The following is a 17416-nucleotide window of genomic DNA, read 5'->3' as shown; positions in this document are numbered from 1 at the left end:
CTGAGTTGGAAACCTGTGTGGGAATCGAAGATAAGCGACTCAATAAATTTTGCTAAATTCCATGGTGCGTTTTAGAAATGCAGTTTCTCTTCACCTCAATCTAAAAGGCAGTTTCTGAACATAGTAACAGAAGTCAAAAGGTAATTACCTCACCCCACCCCCACTCCGGAAGAGGTGCTAACTGCCCTTGATTGCTTTTTGTTCACGATGTGAAGAGCTCTCACGCTTGAGTCACCTTCACGTCTCTGGTTGCTGAGTGAATCACAAAAAAGGAATTTCACCAGAGCTGCAACTGCCTCCCTTCCCCACTCGCCCTCCCCGTTTACATTTTCCTGCTCGTCAGTGATTTAAAGAAAACCAAATGAAAAGCAGTCTGTGGCACAATCATTTCGACTGCTCACGGGAAAGGTAGCATTGTGAACCACTGCAGAAACGAACGATTTCCTTACTTTTGCTCCGACTGACCATACTCTGGGAAATTTTCCCAGATTCTCAGTTGAGGATTCTTGACGCTGGAAGTTACCTCTCAAACCCTGTTAATTCGTAATGTATTGAGAGAATCGCACAACAGAAAGCATTTAACACGGAACACAAACAAAACTGGCAAACCAAATGCATTCTCAGACACAGCGAGCATGAATGCTAAATGTGAGACAGTCCGGGGGCATGAGCCATAAAGTAATCTCACAATTAACAACAGGGCAATTCCAAACTACTCTTTCAAACATACTGGAGCCTGAGTGCACCACCACTTCCCAGACAATGCCGAAAAGAGAGAAAGAAAGAATATTATAAGAATGGGTCATAAAAAATGAATTTCACCAATCACAGTCTCGATTAGATTACCTTTCCCTTCCGATGTACCCAGGACGGAAATGAAGGAAGTGGGAGAAATTCAATACCATATGACGTCGAAATTCATTGGAAGGATTTTCTCATTGGCCAGAAAACCAAATAACCACGAGTCGAGTCACCGTAGGACTTTGTTTCACAACAGCGATGAAATAACAGTCTCCATTCGGTTCCAGTAAAAAGACAACTTGTCTGGAACATAAAGCAAGAGTAGAGCTGCTTGCGATTTTTCCGCGCGAGAGGCGAACACGATCATGACAGCACAGACACGTTGGAAAAATCGGCACTTTCCCACACCACTGTTCATTGCCCGGGAAGCAAACCTATTTGGCTTCTGTTTAAAACCGAACTGCAGCAGGGGTCGAAACAACTCTGCATGAAGCGGCGTGGTTGGAGTTGATCAGCAGAAATGGCAGCGGTGGGATTCGAACCCACGCCTCTGTCGAGACTGGAGCTTAAATCCAGCGCCTTAGACCGCTCGGCCACACTACCAGCCGGCGGAAGAGCACCTTTTCTTGCAACTCCAATTCTGCTCCTGCATGACAACAGGTGCAAAGTCACGTGAAAAGGGTTCCATGATCCCTCTCCGACTCGCACAGCTGCTGGGATGTGCCCGTCTACAATATCAATTTCGCAGCAGATAATGATAGCCCGTCAATCCAGACAAAAATCATTGGTAAGCTGAGTCTATTTTCTCAGACTCTTTTCAGCTACAAATGTATCTGTGAGAGCGTCAGAATATATGATCGGTTATCATTTGGTCAAATTATCATGAGCTATTTGACATTACTGCAATTTCGATTCTTGCATTGCTAAATGATTTCACCCATTGCTCAAAACAGGACAACTTTCACGTTTACACGGAATATGAAGCACACCGGTCTACAGGGAAGATGCACAAAGCTGAGTAGGCCGTGTTCCACATCATACCGCGCAGCATAGTTTCAGTCACTGTGCCTGTTTTGCAGAATACGAGTCCCAAAGAATGTTCTCCACCCTAAAACCGGAGGTAGCACTACAATCCGAGAACGACAGATCACATTGTAAGGATGCTCTGACTTCGGAGCCAGTTCGAGATGCCACTTTTCTTGCCTTTTTGCCTTCACCGTGCAATTCGCTGCAGAGATCTTCACACATGGATACCAACTGAGTTGGAAACCTGTGTGGGAATCGAAGATAAGCGACTCAATAAATTTTGCTAAATTCCATGGTGCGTTTTAGAAATGCAGTTTCTCTTCACCTCAATCTAAAAGGCAGTTTCTGAACATAGTAACAGAAGTCAAAAGGAAATTACCTCACCCCACCCCCACTCCGGAAGAGGTGCTAACTGCCCTTGATTGCTTTTTGTTCACGATGTGAAGAGCTCTCACGCTTGAGTCACCTTCACGTCTCTGGTTGCTGAGTGAATCACAAAAAAGGAATTTCACCAGAGCTGCAACTGCCTCCCTTCCCCACTCGCCCTCCCCGTTTACATTTTCCTGCTCGTCAGTGACTTAAAGAAAACCAAATGAAAAGCAGTCTGTGGCACTATCATTTCGACTGCTCACGGGAAAGGTAGCATTGTGAACCACTGCAGAAACGAACGATTTCCTTACTTTTGCTCCGACTGACCATACTCTGGGAAATTTTCCCAGATTCTCAGTTGAGGATTCTTGCCGCTGGAAGTTACCTCTCAAACCCTGTTAATTCGTAATGTATTGAGAGAATCGCACAACAGAAAGCATTTAACACGGAACACAAACAAAACTGGCAAACCAAATGCATTCTCAGACACAGCGAGCATGAATGCTAAATGTGAGACAGTCCGGGGGCATGAGCCATAAAGTAATCTCACAATTAACAACAGGGCAATTCCAAACTACTCTTTCAAACATACTGGAGCCTGAGTGCACCACCACTTCCCAGACAATGCCGAAAAGAGAGAAAGAAAGAATATTATAAGAATGGGTCATAAAAAATGAATTTCACCAATCACAGTCTCGATTAGATTACCTTTCCCTTCCGATGTACCCAGGACGGAAATGAAGGAAGTGGGAGAAATTCAATACCATATGACGTCGAAATTCATTGGAAGGATTTTCTCATTGGCCAGAAAACCAAATAACCACGAGTCGAGTCACCGTAGGACTTTGTTTCACAACAGCGATGAAATAACAGTCTCCATTCGGTTCCAGTAAAAAGACAACTTGTCTGGAACATAAAGCAAGAGTAGAGCTGCTTGCGATTTTACCGCGCGAGAGGCGAACACGATCATGACAGCACAGACACGTTGGAAAAATCGGCACTTTCCCACACCACTGTTCATTGCCCGGGAAGCAAACCTATTTGGCTTCTGTTTAAAACCGAACTGCAGCAGGGGTCCAAACAACTCTGCAGGAAGCGGCGTGGTTGGAGTTGATCAGCAGAAATGGCAGCGGTGGGATTCGAACCCACGCCTCTGACGAGACTGGAGCCTAAATCCAGCGCCTTAGACCGCTCGGCCACACTACCAGACGGCGGCAGAGCACCATTTTTGCAACTCCAATTCTGCTCCTGCATGACAACAGGTGCAAAGTCACGTGAAAAGGGTTCCATGATCCCTCTCCGACTCGCACAGCTGCTGGGATGTGCCCGTCTACAATATCAATTTCGCAGCAGATAATGATAGCCCGTCAATCCAGACAAAAATCAATGGTAAGCTGAGTCTATTTTCTCAAACTCTTTTCAGCTACAAATGTATCTGTGAGAGCGTCAGAATATATGATCGGTTATCATTTGGTCAAATTATCATGAGCTATTTGACATTACTGCAATTTCGATTCTTGCATTGCTAAATGATTTCACCCATTGCTCAAAACAGGACAACTTTCACGTTTACACGGAATATGAAGCACACCGGTCTACAGGGAAGATGCACAAAGCTGAGTAGGCCGTGTTCCACATCATACCGCGCAGCATAGTTTCAGTCACTGTGCCTGTTTTGCAGAATACGAGTCCCAAAGAATGTTCTCCACCCTAAAACCGGAGGTAGCACTACAATCCGAGAACGACAGATCACATTGTAAGGATGCTCTGACTTCGGAGCCAGTTCGAGATGCCACTTTTCTTGCCTTTTTGCCTTCACCGTGCAATTCGCTGCAGAGATCTTCACACATGGATACCAACTGAGTTGGAAACCTGTGTGGGAATCGAAGATAAGCGACTCAATAAATTTTGCTAAATTCCATGGTGCGTTTTAGAAATGCAGTTTCTCTTCACCTCAATCTAAAAGGCAGTTTCTGAACATAGTAACAGAAGTCAAAAGGAAATTACCTCACCCCACCCCCACTCCGGAAGAGGTGCTAACTGCCCTTGATTGCTTTTTGTTCACGATGTGAAGAGCTCTCACGCTTGAGTCACCTTCACGTCTCTGGTTGCTGAGTGAATCACAAAAAAGGAATTTCACCAGAGCTGCAACTGCCTCCCTTCCCCACTCGCCCTCCCCGTTTACATTTTCCTGCTCGTCAGTGATTTAAAGAAAACCAAATGAAAAGCAGTCTGTGGCACAATCATTTCGACTGCTCACGGGAAAGGTAGCATTGTGAACCACTGCAGAAACGAACGATTTCCTTACTTTTGCTCCGACTGACCATACTCTGGGAAATTTTCCCAGATTCTCAGTTGAGGATTCTTGCCGCTGGAAGTTACCTCTCAAACCCTGTTAATTCGTAATGTATTGAGAGAATCGCACAACAGAAAGCATTTAACACGGAACACAAACAAAACTGGCAAACCAAATGCATTCTCAGACACAGCGAGCATGAATGCTAAATGTGAGACAGTCCGGGGGCATGAGCCATAAAGTAATCTCACAATTAACAACAGGGCAATTCCAAACTACTCTTTCAAACATACTGGAGCCTGAGTGCACCACCACTTCCCAGACAATGCCGAAAAGAGAGAAAGAAAGAATATTATAAGAATGGGTCATAAAAAATGAATTTCACCAATCACAGTCTCGATTAGATTACCTTTCCCTTCCGATGTACCCAGGACGGAAATGAAGGAAGTGGGAGAAATTCAATACCATATGACGTCGAAATTCATTGGAAGGATTTTCTCATTGGCCAGAAAACCAAATAACCACGAGTCGAGTCACCGTAGGACTTTGTTTCACAACAGCGATGAAATAACAGTCTCCATTCGGTTCCAGTAAAAAGACAACTTGTCTGGAACATAAAGCAAGAGTAGAGCTGCTTGCGATTTTTCCGCGCGAGAGGCGAACACGATCATGACAGCACAGACACGTTGGAAAAATCGGCACTTTCCCACACCACTGTTCATTGCCCGGGAAGCAAACCTATTTGGCTTCTGTTTAAAACCGAACTGCAGCAGGGGTCGAAACAACTCTGCATGAAGCGGCGTGGTTGGAGTTGATCAGCAGAAATGGCAGCGGTGGGATTCGAACCCACGCCTCTGTCGAGACTGGAGCTTAAATCCAGCGCCTTAGACCGCTCGGCCACACTACCAGCCGGCGGCAGAGCACCTTTTCTTGCAACTCCAATTCTGCTCCTGCATGACAACAGGTGCAAAGTCACGTGAAAAGGGTTCCATGATCCCTCTCCGACTCGCACAGCTGCTGGGATGTGCCCGTCTACAATATCAATTTCGCAGCAGATAATGATAGCCCGTCAATCCAGACAAAAATCATTGGTAAGCTGAGTCTATTTTCTCAGACTCTTTTCAGCTACAAATGTATCTGTGAGAGCGTCAGAATATATGATCGGTTATCATTTGGTCAAATTATCATGAGCTATTTGACATTACTGCAATTTCGATTCTTGCATTGCTAAATGATTTCACCCATTGCTCAAAACAGGACAACTTTCACGTTTACACGGAATATGAAGCACACCGGTCTACAGGGAAGATGCACAAAGCTGAGTAGGCCGTGTTCCACATCATACCGCGCAGCATAGTTTCAGTCACTGTGCCTGTTTTGCAGAATACGAGTCCCAAAGAATGTTCTCCACCCTAAAACCGGAGGTAGCACTACAATCCGAGAACGACAGATCACATTGTAAGGATGCTCTGACCTCGGAGCCAGTTCGAGATGCCACTTTTCTTGCCTTTTTGCCTTCACCGTGCAATTCGCTGCAGAGATCTTCACACATGGATACCAACTGAGTTGGAAACCTGTGTGGGAATCGAAGATAAGCGACTCAATAAATTTTGCTAAATTCCATGGTGCGTTTTAGAAATGCAGTTTCTCTTCACCTCAATCTAAAAGGCAGTTTCTGAACATAGTAACAGAAGTCAAAAGGTAATTACCTCACCCCACCCCCACTCCGGAAGAGGTGCTAACTGCCCTTGATTGCTTTTTGTTCACGATGTGAAGAGCTCTCACGCTTGAGTCACCTTCACGTCTCTGGTTGCTGAGTGAATCACAAAAAAGGAATTTCACCAGAGCTGCAACTGCCTCCCTTCCCCACTCGCCCTCCCCGTTTACATTTTCCTGCTCGTCAGTGACTTAAAGAAAACCAAATGAAAAGCAGTCTGTGGCACAATCATTTCGACTGCTCACGGGAAAGGTAGCATTGTGAACCACTGCAGAAACGAACGATTTCCTTACTTTTGCTCCGACTGACCATACTCTGGGAAATTTTCCCAGATTCTCAGTTGAGGATTCTTGCCGCTGGAAGTTACCTCTCAAACCCTGTTAATTCGTAATGTATTGAGAGAATCGCACAACAGAAAGCATTTAACACGGAACACAAACAAAACTGGCAAACCAAATGCATTCTCAGACACAGCGAGCATGAATGCTAAATGTGAGACAGTCCGGGGGCATGAGCCATAAAGTAATCTCACAATTAACAACAGGGCAATTCCAAACTACTCTTTCAAACATACTGGAGCCTGAGTGCACCACCACTTCCCAGACAATGCCGAAAAGAGAGAAAGAAAGAATATTATAAGAATGGGTCATAAAAAATGAATTTCACCAATCACAGTCTCGATTAGATTACCTTTCCCTTCCGATGTACCCAGGACGGAAATGAAGGAAGTGGGAGAAATTCAATACCATATGACGTCGAAATTCATTGGAAGGATTTTCTCATTGGCCAGAAAACCAAATAACCACGAGTCGAGTCACCGTAGGACTTTGTTTCACAACAGCGATGAAATAACAGTCTCCATTCGGTTCCAGTAAAAAGACAACTTGTCTGGAACATAAAGCAAGAGTAGAGCTGCTTGCGATTTTTCCGCGCGAGAGGCGAACACGATCATGACAGCACAGACACGTTGGAAAAATCGGCACTTTCCCACACCACTGTTCATTGCCCGGGAAGCAAACCTATTTGGCTTCTGTTTAAAACCGAACTGCAGCAGGGGTCGAAACAACTCTGCATGAAGCGGCGTGGTTGGAGTTGATCAGCAGAAATGACAGCGGTGGGATTCGAACCCACGCCTCTGTCGAGACTGGACCTTAAATCCAGCGCCTTAGACCGCTCGGCCACACTACCAGCCGGCGGCAGAGCACCTTTTCTTGCAACTCCAATTCTGCTCCTGCATGACAACAGGTGCAAAGTCACGTGAAAAGGGTTCCATGATCCCTCTCCGACTCGCACAGCTGCTGGGATGTGCCCGTCTACAATATCAATTTCGCAGCAGATAATGATAGCCCGTCAATCCAGACAAAAATCATTGGTAAGCTGAGTCTATTTTCTCAGACTCTTTTCAGCTACAAATGTATCTGTGAGAGCGTCAGAATATATGATCGGTTATCATTTGGTCAAATTATCATGAGCTATTTGACATTACTGCAATTTCGATTCTTGCATTGCTAAATGATTTCACCCATTGCTCAAAACAGGACAACTTTCACGTTTACACGGAATATGAAGCACACCGGTCTACAGGGAAGATGCACAAAGCTGAGTAGGCCGTGTTCCACATCATACCGCGCAGCATAGTTTCAGTCACTGTGCCTGTTTTGCAGAATACGAGTCCCAAAGAATGTTCTCCACACTAAAACCGGATTTAGCACTACAATCCGAGAACGACAGATCACATTGTAAGGATGCTCTGACCTCGGAGCCAGTTCGAGATGCCACTTTTCTTGCCTTTTTGCCTTCACCGTGCAATTCGCTGCAGAGATCTTCACACATGGATACCAACTGAGTTGGAAACCTGTGTGGGAATCGAAGATAAGCGACTCAATAAATTTTGCTAAATTCCATGGTGCGTTTTAGAAATGCAGTTTCTCTTCACCTCAATCTAAAAGGCAGTTTCTGAACATAGTAACAGAAGTCAAAAGGTAATTACCTCACCCCACCCCCACTCCGGAAGAGGTGCTAACTGCCCTTGATTGCTTTTTGTTCACGATGTGAAGAGCTCTCACGCTTGAGTCACCTTCACGTCTCTGGTTGCTGAGTGAATCACAAAAAAGGAATTTCACCAGAGCTGCAACTGCCTCCCTTCCCCACTCGCCCTCCCCGTTTACATTTTCCTGCTCGTCAGTGACTTAAAGAAAACCAAATGAAAAGCAGTCTGTGGCACTATCATTTCGACTGCTCACGGGAAAGGTAGCATTGTGAACCACTGCAGAAACGAACGATTTCCTTACTTTTGCTCCGACTGACCATACTCTGGGAAATTTTCCCAGATTCTCAGTTGAGGATTCTTGCCGCTGGAAGTTACCTCTCAAACCCTGTTAATTCGTAATGTATTGAGAGAATCGCACAACAGAAAGCATTTAACACGGAACACAAACAAAACTGGCAAACCAAATGCATTCTCAGACACAGCGAGCATGAATGCTAAATGTGAGACAGTCCGGGGGCATGAGCCATAAAGTAATCTCACAATTAACAACAGGGCAATTCCAAACTACTCTTTCAAACATACTGGAGCCTGAGTGCACCACCACTTCCCAGACAATGCCGAAAAGAGAGAAAGAAAGAATATTATAAGAATGGGTCATAAAAAATGAATTTCACCAATCACAGTCTCGATTAGATTACCTTTCCCTTCCGATGTACCCAGGACGGAAATGAAGGAAGTGGGAGAAATTCAATACCATATGACGTCGAAATTCATTGGAAGGATTTTCTCATTGGCCAGAAAACCAAATAACCACGAGTCGAGTCACCGTAGGACTTTGTTTCACAACAGCGATGAAATAACAGTCTCCATTCGGTTCCAGTAAAAAGACAACTTGTCTGGAACATAAAGCAAGAGTAGAGCTGCTTGCGATTTTACCGCGCGAGAGGCGAACACGATCATGACAGCACAGACACGTTGGAAAAATCGGCACTTTCCCACACCACTGTTCATTGCCCGGGAAGCAAACCTATTTGGCTTCTGTTTAAAACCGAACTGCAGCAGGGGTCCAAACAACTCTGCAGGAAGCGGCGTGGTTGGAGTTGATCAGCAGAAATGGCAGCGGTGGGATTCGAACCCACGCCTCTGACGAGACTGGAGCCTAAAGCCAGCGCCTTAGACCGCTCGGCCACACTACCAGACGGCGGCAGAGCACCATTTTTGCAACTCCAATTCTGCTCCTGCATGACAACAGGTGCAAAGTCACGTGAAAAGGGTTCCATGATCCCTCTCCGACTCGCACAGCTGCTGGGATGTGCCCGTCTACAATATCAATTTCGCAGCAGATAATGATAGCCCGTCAATCCAGACAAAAATCAATGGTAAGCTGAGTCTATTTTCTCAAACTCTTTTCAGCTACAAATGTATCTGTGAGAGCGTCAGAATATATGATCGGTTATCATTTGGTCAAATTATCATGAGCTATTTGACATTACTGCAATTTCGATTCTTGCATTGCTAAATGATTTCACCCATTGCTCAAAACAGGACAACTTTCACGTTTACACGGAATATGAAGCACACCGGTCTACAGGGAAGATGCACAAAGCTGAGTAGGCCGTGTTCCACATCATACCGCGCAGCATAGTTTCAGTCACTGTGCCTGTTTTGCAGAATACGAGTCCCAAAGAATGTTCTCCACCCTAAAACCGGAGGTAGCACTACAATCCGAGAACGACAGATCACATTGTAAGGATGCTCTGACTTCGGAGCCAGTTCGAGATGCCACTTTTCTTGCCTTTTTGCCTTCACCGTGCAATTCGCTGCAGAGATCTTCACACATGGATACCAACTGAGTTGGAAACCTGTGTGGGAATCGAAGATAAGCGACTCAATAAATTTTGCTAAATTCCATGGTGCGTTTTAGAAATGCAGTTTCTCTTCACCTCAATCTAAAAGGCAGTTTCTGAACATAGTAACAGAAGTCAAAAGGTAATTACCTCACCCCACCCCCACTCCGGAAGAGGTGCTAACTGCCCTTGATTGCTTTTTGTTCACGATGTGAAGAGCTCTCACGCTTGAGTCACCTTCACGTCTCTGGTTGCTGAGTGAATCACAAAAAAGGAATTTCACCAGAGCTGCAACTGCCTCCCTTCCCCACTCGCCCTCCCCGTTTACATTTTCCTGCTCGTCAGTGACTTAAAGAAAACCAAATGAAAAGCAGTCTGTGGCACTATCATTTCGACTGCTCACGGGAAAGGTAGCATTGTGAACCACTGCAGAAACGAACGATTTCCTTACTTTTGCTCCGACTGACCATACTCTGGGAAATTTTCCCAGATTCTCAGTTGAGGATTCTTGCCGCTGGAAGTTACCTCTCAAACCCTGTTAATTCGTAATGTATTGAGAGAATCGCACAACAGAAAGCATTTAACACGGAACACAAACAAAACTGGCAAACCAAATGCATTCTCAGACACAGCGAGCATGAATGCTAAATGTGAGACAGTCCGGGGGCATGAGCCATAAAGTAATCTCACAATTAACAACAGGGCAATTCCAAACTACTCTTTCAAACATACTGGAGCCTGAGTGCACCACCACTTCCCAGACAATGCCGAAAAGAGAGAAAGAAAGAATATTATAAGAATGGGTCATAAAAAATGAATTTCACCAATCACAGTCTCGATTAGATTACCTTTCCCTTCCGATGTACCCAGGACGGAAATGAAGGAAGTGGGAGAAATTCAATACCATATGACGTCGAAATTCATTGGAAGGATTTTCTCATTGGCCAGAAAACCAAATAACCACGAGTCGAGTCACCGTAGGACTTTGTTTCACAACAGCGATGAAATAACAGTCTCCATTCGGTTCCAGTAAAAAGACAACTTGTCTGGAACATAAAGCAAGAGTAGAGCTGCTTGCGATTTTACCGCGCGAGAGGCGAACACGATCATGACAGCACAGACACGTTGGAAAAATCGGCACTTTCCCACACCACTGTTCATTGCCCGGGAAGCAAACCTATTTGGCTTCTGTTTAAAACCGAACTGCAGCAGGGGTCCAAACAACTCTGCAGGAAGCGGCGTGGTTGGAGTTGATCAGCAGAAATGGCAGCGGTGGGATTCGAACCCACGCCTCTGACGAGACTGGAGCCTAAAGCCAGCGCCTTAGACCGCTCGGCCACACTACCAGACGGCGGCAGAGCACCATTTTTGCAACTCCAATTCTGCTCCTGCATGACAACAGGTGCAAAGTCACGTGAAAAGGGTTCCATGATCCCTCTCCGACTCGCACAGCTGCTGGGATGTGCCCGTCTACAATATCAATTTCGCAGCAGATAATGATAGCCCGTCAATCCAGACAAAAATCAATGGTAAGCTGAGTCTATTTTCTCAAACTCTTTTCAGCTACAAATGTATCTGTGAGAGCGTCAGAATATATGATCGGATATCATTTGGTCAAATTATCATGAGCTATTTGACATTACTGCAATTTCGATTCTTGCATTGCTAAATGATTTCACCCATTGCTCAAAACAGGACAACTTTCACGTTTACACGGAATATGAAGCACACCGGTCTACAGGGAAGATGCACAAAGCTGAGTAGGCCGTGTTCCACATCATACCGCGCAGCATAGTTTCAGTCACTGTGCCTGTTTTGCAGAATACGAGTCCCAAAGAATGTTCTCCACCCTAAAACCGGAGGTAGCACTACAATCCGAGAACGACAGATCACATTGTAAGGATGCTCTGACCTCGGAGCCAGTTCGAGATGCCACTTTTCTTGCCTTTTTGCCTTCACCGTGCAATTCGCTGCAGAGATCTTCACACATGGATACCAACTGAGTTGGAAACCTGTGTGGGAATCGAAGATAAGCGACTCAATAAATTTTGCTAAATTCCATGGTGCGTTTTAGAAATGCAGTTTCTCTTCACCTCAATCTAAAAGGCAGTTTCTGAACATAGTAACAGAAGTCAAAAGGTAATTACCTCACCCCACCCCCACTCCGGAAGAGGTGCTAACTGCCCTTGATTGCTTTTTGTTCACGATGTGAAGAGCTCTCACGCTTGAGTCACCTTCACGTCTCTGGTTGCTGAGTGAATCACAAAAAAGGAATTTCACCAGAGCTGCAACTGCCTCCCTTCCCCACTCGCCCTCCCCGTTTACATTTTCCTGCTCGTCAGTGATTTAAAGAAAAACAAATGAAAAGCAGTCTGTGGCACAATCATTTCGACTGCTCACGGGAAAGGTAGCATTGTGAACCACTGCAGAAACGAACGATTTCCTTACTTTTGCTCCGACTGACCATACTCTGGGAAATTTTCCCAGATTCTCAGTTGAGGATTCTTGCCGCTGGAAGTTACCTCACAAACCCTGTTAATTCGTAATGTATTGAGAGAATCGCACAACAGAAAGCATTTAACACGGAACACAAACAAAACTGGCAAACCAAATGCATTCTCAGACACAGCGAGCATGAATGCTAAATGTGAGACAGTCCGGGGGCATGAGCCATAAAGTAATCTCACAATTAACAACAGGGCAATTCCAAACTACTCTTTCAAACATACTGGAGCCTGAGTGCACCACCACTTCCCAGACAATGCCGAAAAGAGAGAAAGAAAGAATATTATAAGAATGGGTCATAAAAAATGAATTTCACCAATCACAGTCTCGATTAGATTACCTTTCCCTTCCGATGTACCCAGGACGGAAATGAAGGAAGTGGGAGAAATTCAATACCATATGACGTCGAAATTCATTGGAAGGATTTTCTCATTGGCCAGAAAACCAAATAACCACGAGTCGAGTCACCGTAGGACTTTGTTTCACAACAGCGATGAAATAACAGTCTCCATTCGGTTCCAGTAAAAAGACAACTTGTCTGGAACATAAAGCAAGAGTAGAGCTGCTTGCGATTTTACCGCGCGAGAGGCGAACACGATCATGACAGCACAGACACGTTGGAAAAATCGGCACTTTCCCACACCACTGTTCATTGCCCGGGAAGCAAACCTATTTGGCTTCTGTTTAAAACCGAACTGCAGCAGGGGTCCAAACAACTCTGCAGGAAGCGGCGTGGTTGGAGTTGATCAGCAGAAATGGCAGCGGTGGGATTCGAACCCACGCCTCTGACGAGACTGGAGCCTAAAGCCAGCGCCTTAGACCGCTCGGCCACACTACCAGACGGCGGCAGAGCACCATTTTTGCAACTCCAATTCTGCTCCTGCATGACAACAGGTGCAAAGTCACGTGAAAAGGGTTCCATGATCCCTCTCCGACTCGCACAGCTGCTGGGATGTGCCCGTCTACAATATCAATTTCGCAGCAGATAATGATAGCCCGTCAATCCAGACAAAAATCAATGGTAAGCTGAGTCTATTTTCTCAAACTCTTTTCAGCTACAAATGTATCTGTGAGAGCGTCAGAATATATGATCGGATATCATTTGGTCAAATTATCATGAGCTATTTGACATTACTGCAATTTCGATTCTTGCATTGCTAAATGATTTCACCCATTGCTCAAAACAGGACAACTTTCACGTTTACACGGAATATGAAGCACACCGGTCTACAGGGAAGATGCACAAAGCTGAGTAGGCCGTGTTCCACATCATACCGCGCAGCATAGTTTCAGTCACTGTGCCTGTTTTGCAGAATACGAGTCCCAAAGAATGTTCTCCACCCTAAAACCGGAGGTAGCACTACAATCCGAGAACGACAGATCACATTGTAAGGATGCTCTGACCTCGGAGCCAGTTCGAGATGCCACTTTTCTTGCCTTTTTGCCTTCACCGTGCAATTCGCTGCAGAGATCTTCACACATGGATACCAACTGAGTTGGAAACCTGTGTGGGAATCGAAGATAAGCGACTCAATAAATTTTGCTAAATTCCATGGTGCGTTTTAGAAATGCAGTTTCTCTTCACCTCAATCTAAAAGGCAGTTTCTGAACATAGTAACAGAAGTCAAAAGGTAATTACCTCACCCCACCCCCACTCCGGAAGAGGTGCTAACTGCCCTTGATTGCTTTTTGTTCACGATGTGAAGAGCTCTCACGCTTGAGTCACCTTCACGTCTCTGGTTGCTGAGTGAATCACAAAAAAGGAATTTCACCAGAGCTGCAACTGCCTCCCTTCCCCACTCGCCCTCCCCGTTTACATTTTCCTGCTCGTCAGTGATTTAAAGAAAAACAAATGAAAAGCAGTCTGTGGCACAATCATTTCGACTGCTCACGGGAAAGGTAGCATTGTGAACCACTGCAGAAACGAACGATTTCCTTACTTTTGCTCCGACTGACCATACTCTGGGAAATTTTCCCAGATTCTCAGTTGAGGATTCTTGCCGCTGGAAGTTACCTCACAAACCCTGTTAATTCGTAATGTATTGAGAGAATCGCACAACAGAAAGCATTTAACACGGAACACAAACAAAACTGGCAAACCAAATGCATTCTCAGACACAGCGAGCATGAATGCTAAATGTGAGACAGTCCGGGGGCATGAGCCATAAAGTAATCTCACAATTAACAACAGGGCAATTCCAAACTACTCTTTCAAACATACTGGAGCCTGAGTGCACCACCACTTCCCAGACAATGCCGAAAAGAGAGAAAGAAAGAATATTATAAGAATGGGTCATAAAAAATGAATTTCACCAATCACAGTCTCGATTAGATTACCTTTCCCTTCCGATGTACCCAGGACGGAAATGAAGGAAGTGGGAGAAATTCAATACCATATGACGTCGAAATTCATTGGAAGGATTTTCTCATTGGCCAGAAAACCAAATAACCACGAGTCGAGTCACCGTAGGACTTTGTTTCACAACAGCGATGAAATAACAGTCTCCATTCGGTTCCAGTAAAAAGACAACTTGTCTGGAACATAAAGCAAGAGTAGAGCTGCTTGCGATTTTACCGCGCGAGAGGCGAACACGATCATGAAAGCACAGACACGTTGGAAAAATCGGCACTTTCCCACACCACTGTTCATTGCCCGGGAAGCAAACCTATTTGGCTTCTGTTTAAAACCGAACTGCAGCAGGGGTCCAAACAACTCTGCAGGAAGCGGCGTGGTTGGAGTTGATCAGCAGAAATGGCAGCGGTGGGATTCGAACCCACGCCTCTGACGAGACTGGAGCCTAAATCCAGCGCCTTAGACCGCTCGGCCACACTACCAGACGGCGGCAGAGCACCATTTTTGCAACTCCAATTCTGCTCCTGCATGACAACAGGTGCAAAGTCACGTGAAAAGGGTTCCATGATCCCTCTCCGACTCGCACAGCTGCTGGGATGTGCCCGTCTACAATATCAATTTCGCAGCAGATAATGATAGCCCGTCAATCCAGACAAAAATCAATGGTAAGCTGAGTCTATTTTCTCAAACTCTTTTCAGCTACAAATGTATCTGTGAGAGCGTCAGAATATATGATCGGTTATCATTTGGTCAAATTATCATGAGCTATTTGACATTACTGCAATTTCGATTCTTGCATTGCTAAATGATTTCACCCATTGCTCAAAACAGGACAACTTTCACGTTTACACGGAATATGAAGCACACCGGTCTACAGGGAAGATGCACAAAGCTGAGTAGGCCGTGTTCCACATCATACCGCGCAGCATAGTTTCAGTCACTGTGCCTGTTTTGCAGAATACGAGTCCCAAAGAATGTTCTCCACCCTAAAACCGGAGGTAGCACTACAATCCGAGAACGACAGATCACATTGTAAGGATGCTCTGACTTCGGAGCCAGTTCGAGATGCCACTTTTCTTGCCTTTTTGCCTTCACCGTGCAATTCGCTGCAGAGATCTTCACACATGGATACCAACTGAGTTGGAAACCTGTGTGGGAATCGAAGATAAGCGACTCAATAAATTTTGCTAAATTCCATGGTGCGTTTTAGAAATGCAGTTTCTCTTCACCTCAATCTAAAAGGCAGTTTCTGAACATAGTAACAGAAGTCAAAAGGTAATTACCTCACCCCACCCCCACTCCGGAAGAGGTGCTAACTGCCCTTGATTGCTTTTTGTTCACGATGTGAAGAGCTCTCACGCTTGAGTCACCTTCACGTCTCTGGTTGCTGAGTGAATCACAAAAAAGGAATTTCACCAGAGCTGCAACTGCCTCCCTTCCCCACTCGCCCTCCCCGTTTACATTTTCCTGCTCGTCAGTGACTTAAAGAAAACCAAATGAAAAGCAGTCTGTGGCACTATCATTTCGACTGCTCACGGGAAAGGTAGCATTGTGAACCACTGCAGAAACGAACGATTTCCTTACTTTTGCTCCGACTGACCATACTCTGGGAAATTTTCCCAGATTCTCAGTTGAGGATTCTTGCCGCTGGAAGTTACCTCTCAAACCCTGTTAATTCGTAATGTATTGAGAGAATCGCACAACAGAAAGCATTTAACACGGAACACAAACAAAACTGGCAAACCAAATGCATTCTCAGACACAGCGAGCATGAATGCTAAATGTGAGACAGTCCGGGGGCATGAGCCATAAAGTAATCTCACAATTAACAACAGGGCAATTCCAAACTACTCTTTCAAACATACTGGAGCCTGAGTGCACCACCACTTCCCAGACAATGCCGAAAAGAGAGAAAGAAAGAATATTATAAGAATGGGTCATAAAAAATGAATTTCACCAATCACAGTCTCGATTAGATTACCTTTCCCTTCCGATGTACCCAGGACGGAAATGAAGGAAGTGGGAGAAATTCAATACCATATGACGTCGAAATTCATTGGAAGGATTTTCTCATTGGCCAGAAAACCAAATAACCACGAGTCGAGTCACCGTAGGACTTTGTTTCACAACAGCGATGAAATAACAGTCTCCATTCGGTTCCAGTAAAAAGACAACTTGTCTGGAACATAAAGCAAGAGTAGAGCTGCTTGCGATTTTTCAGCGCGAGTGGCGAACACGATCATGACAGCACAGACAAGTTGGAAAAAATCGGCACTTTCCCACACCACTGTTCATTGCCCGGGAAGCAAACCTATTTGGCTTCTGTTTAAAACCGAACTGCAGCAGGGGTCGAAACAACTCTGCAGGAAGCGGCGTGGTTGGAGTTGATCAGCAGAAATGGCAGCGGTGGGATTCGAACCCACGCCTCTGACGAGACTGGAGCCTAAATCCAGCGCCTTAGACCGCTCGGCCACACTACCAGACGGCGGCAGAGCACCATTTTTGCAACTCCAATTCTGCTCCTGCATGACAACAGGTGCAAAGTCACGTGAAAAGGGTTCCATGATCCCTC

General features: G+C 45.3%; 9 non-coding genes across 9 annotated transcripts; all 9 read right to left on the bottom strand.

Annotated features, from left to right (window-relative positions):
* Nucleotides 1-1262: 1262 nt before the first annotated feature.
* On the bottom strand, nt 1263-1344 carry trnal-uaa (transfer RNA leucine (anticodon UAA)). The gene has a single exon. It is a non-coding gene; the product is annotated as a tRNA-Leu (tRNA).
* Nucleotides 1345-3260: 1916 nt separating this feature from the next.
* Nucleotides 3261-3342, bottom strand: trnal-uag (transfer RNA leucine (anticodon UAG)). The gene has a single exon. It is a non-coding gene; the product is annotated as a tRNA-Leu (tRNA).
* Nucleotides 3343-5257: 1915 nt separating this feature from the next.
* On the bottom strand, nt 5258-5339 carry trnal-uaa (transfer RNA leucine (anticodon UAA)). Its single transcript has one exon. It is a non-coding gene; the product is annotated as a tRNA-Leu (tRNA).
* Nucleotides 5340-7255: 1916 nt separating this feature from the next.
* Nucleotides 7256-7337, bottom strand: trnal-uaa (transfer RNA leucine (anticodon UAA)). Its single transcript has one exon. It is a non-coding gene; the product is annotated as a tRNA-Leu (tRNA).
* Nucleotides 7338-9253: 1916 nt separating this feature from the next.
* Nucleotides 9254-9335, bottom strand: trnal-uag (transfer RNA leucine (anticodon UAG)). The gene is given in 2 exon segments: nt 9254-9288; nt 9298-9335. It is a non-coding gene; the product is annotated as a tRNA-Leu (tRNA).
* Nucleotides 9336-11250: 1915 nt separating this feature from the next.
* Nucleotides 11251-11332, bottom strand: trnal-uag (transfer RNA leucine (anticodon UAG)). Its single transcript is given in 2 exon segments — nt 11251-11285; nt 11295-11332. It is a non-coding gene; the product is annotated as a tRNA-Leu (tRNA).
* A 1915-nt stretch (nt 11333-13247) lies between these two features.
* On the bottom strand, nt 13248-13329 carry trnal-uag (transfer RNA leucine (anticodon UAG)). Its single transcript is given in 2 exon segments — nt 13248-13282; nt 13292-13329. It is a non-coding gene; the product is annotated as a tRNA-Leu (tRNA).
* Nucleotides 13330-15244: 1915 nt separating this feature from the next.
* trnal-uag (transfer RNA leucine (anticodon UAG)) lies at nt 15245-15326 on the bottom strand. Its single transcript has one exon. It is a non-coding gene; the product is annotated as a tRNA-Leu (tRNA).
* Nucleotides 15327-17242: 1916 nt separating this feature from the next.
* On the bottom strand, nt 17243-17324 carry trnal-uag (transfer RNA leucine (anticodon UAG)). Its single transcript has one exon. It is a non-coding gene; the product is annotated as a tRNA-Leu (tRNA).
* Between the last annotated feature and the right edge of the window lie 92 nt (nt 17325-17416).

Source organism: Chiloscyllium punctatum, chromosome 46, assembly GCF_047496795.1.
Source record: "Chiloscyllium punctatum isolate Juve2018m chromosome 46, sChiPun1.3, whole genome shotgun sequence".
NCBI lineage: Eukaryota > Metazoa > Chordata > Chondrichthyes > Orectolobiformes > Hemiscylliidae > Chiloscyllium > Chiloscyllium punctatum.
Note: the sequence above shows the minus strand (reverse complement) of the source record. Positions and strands in the feature narration are given on the sequence as shown.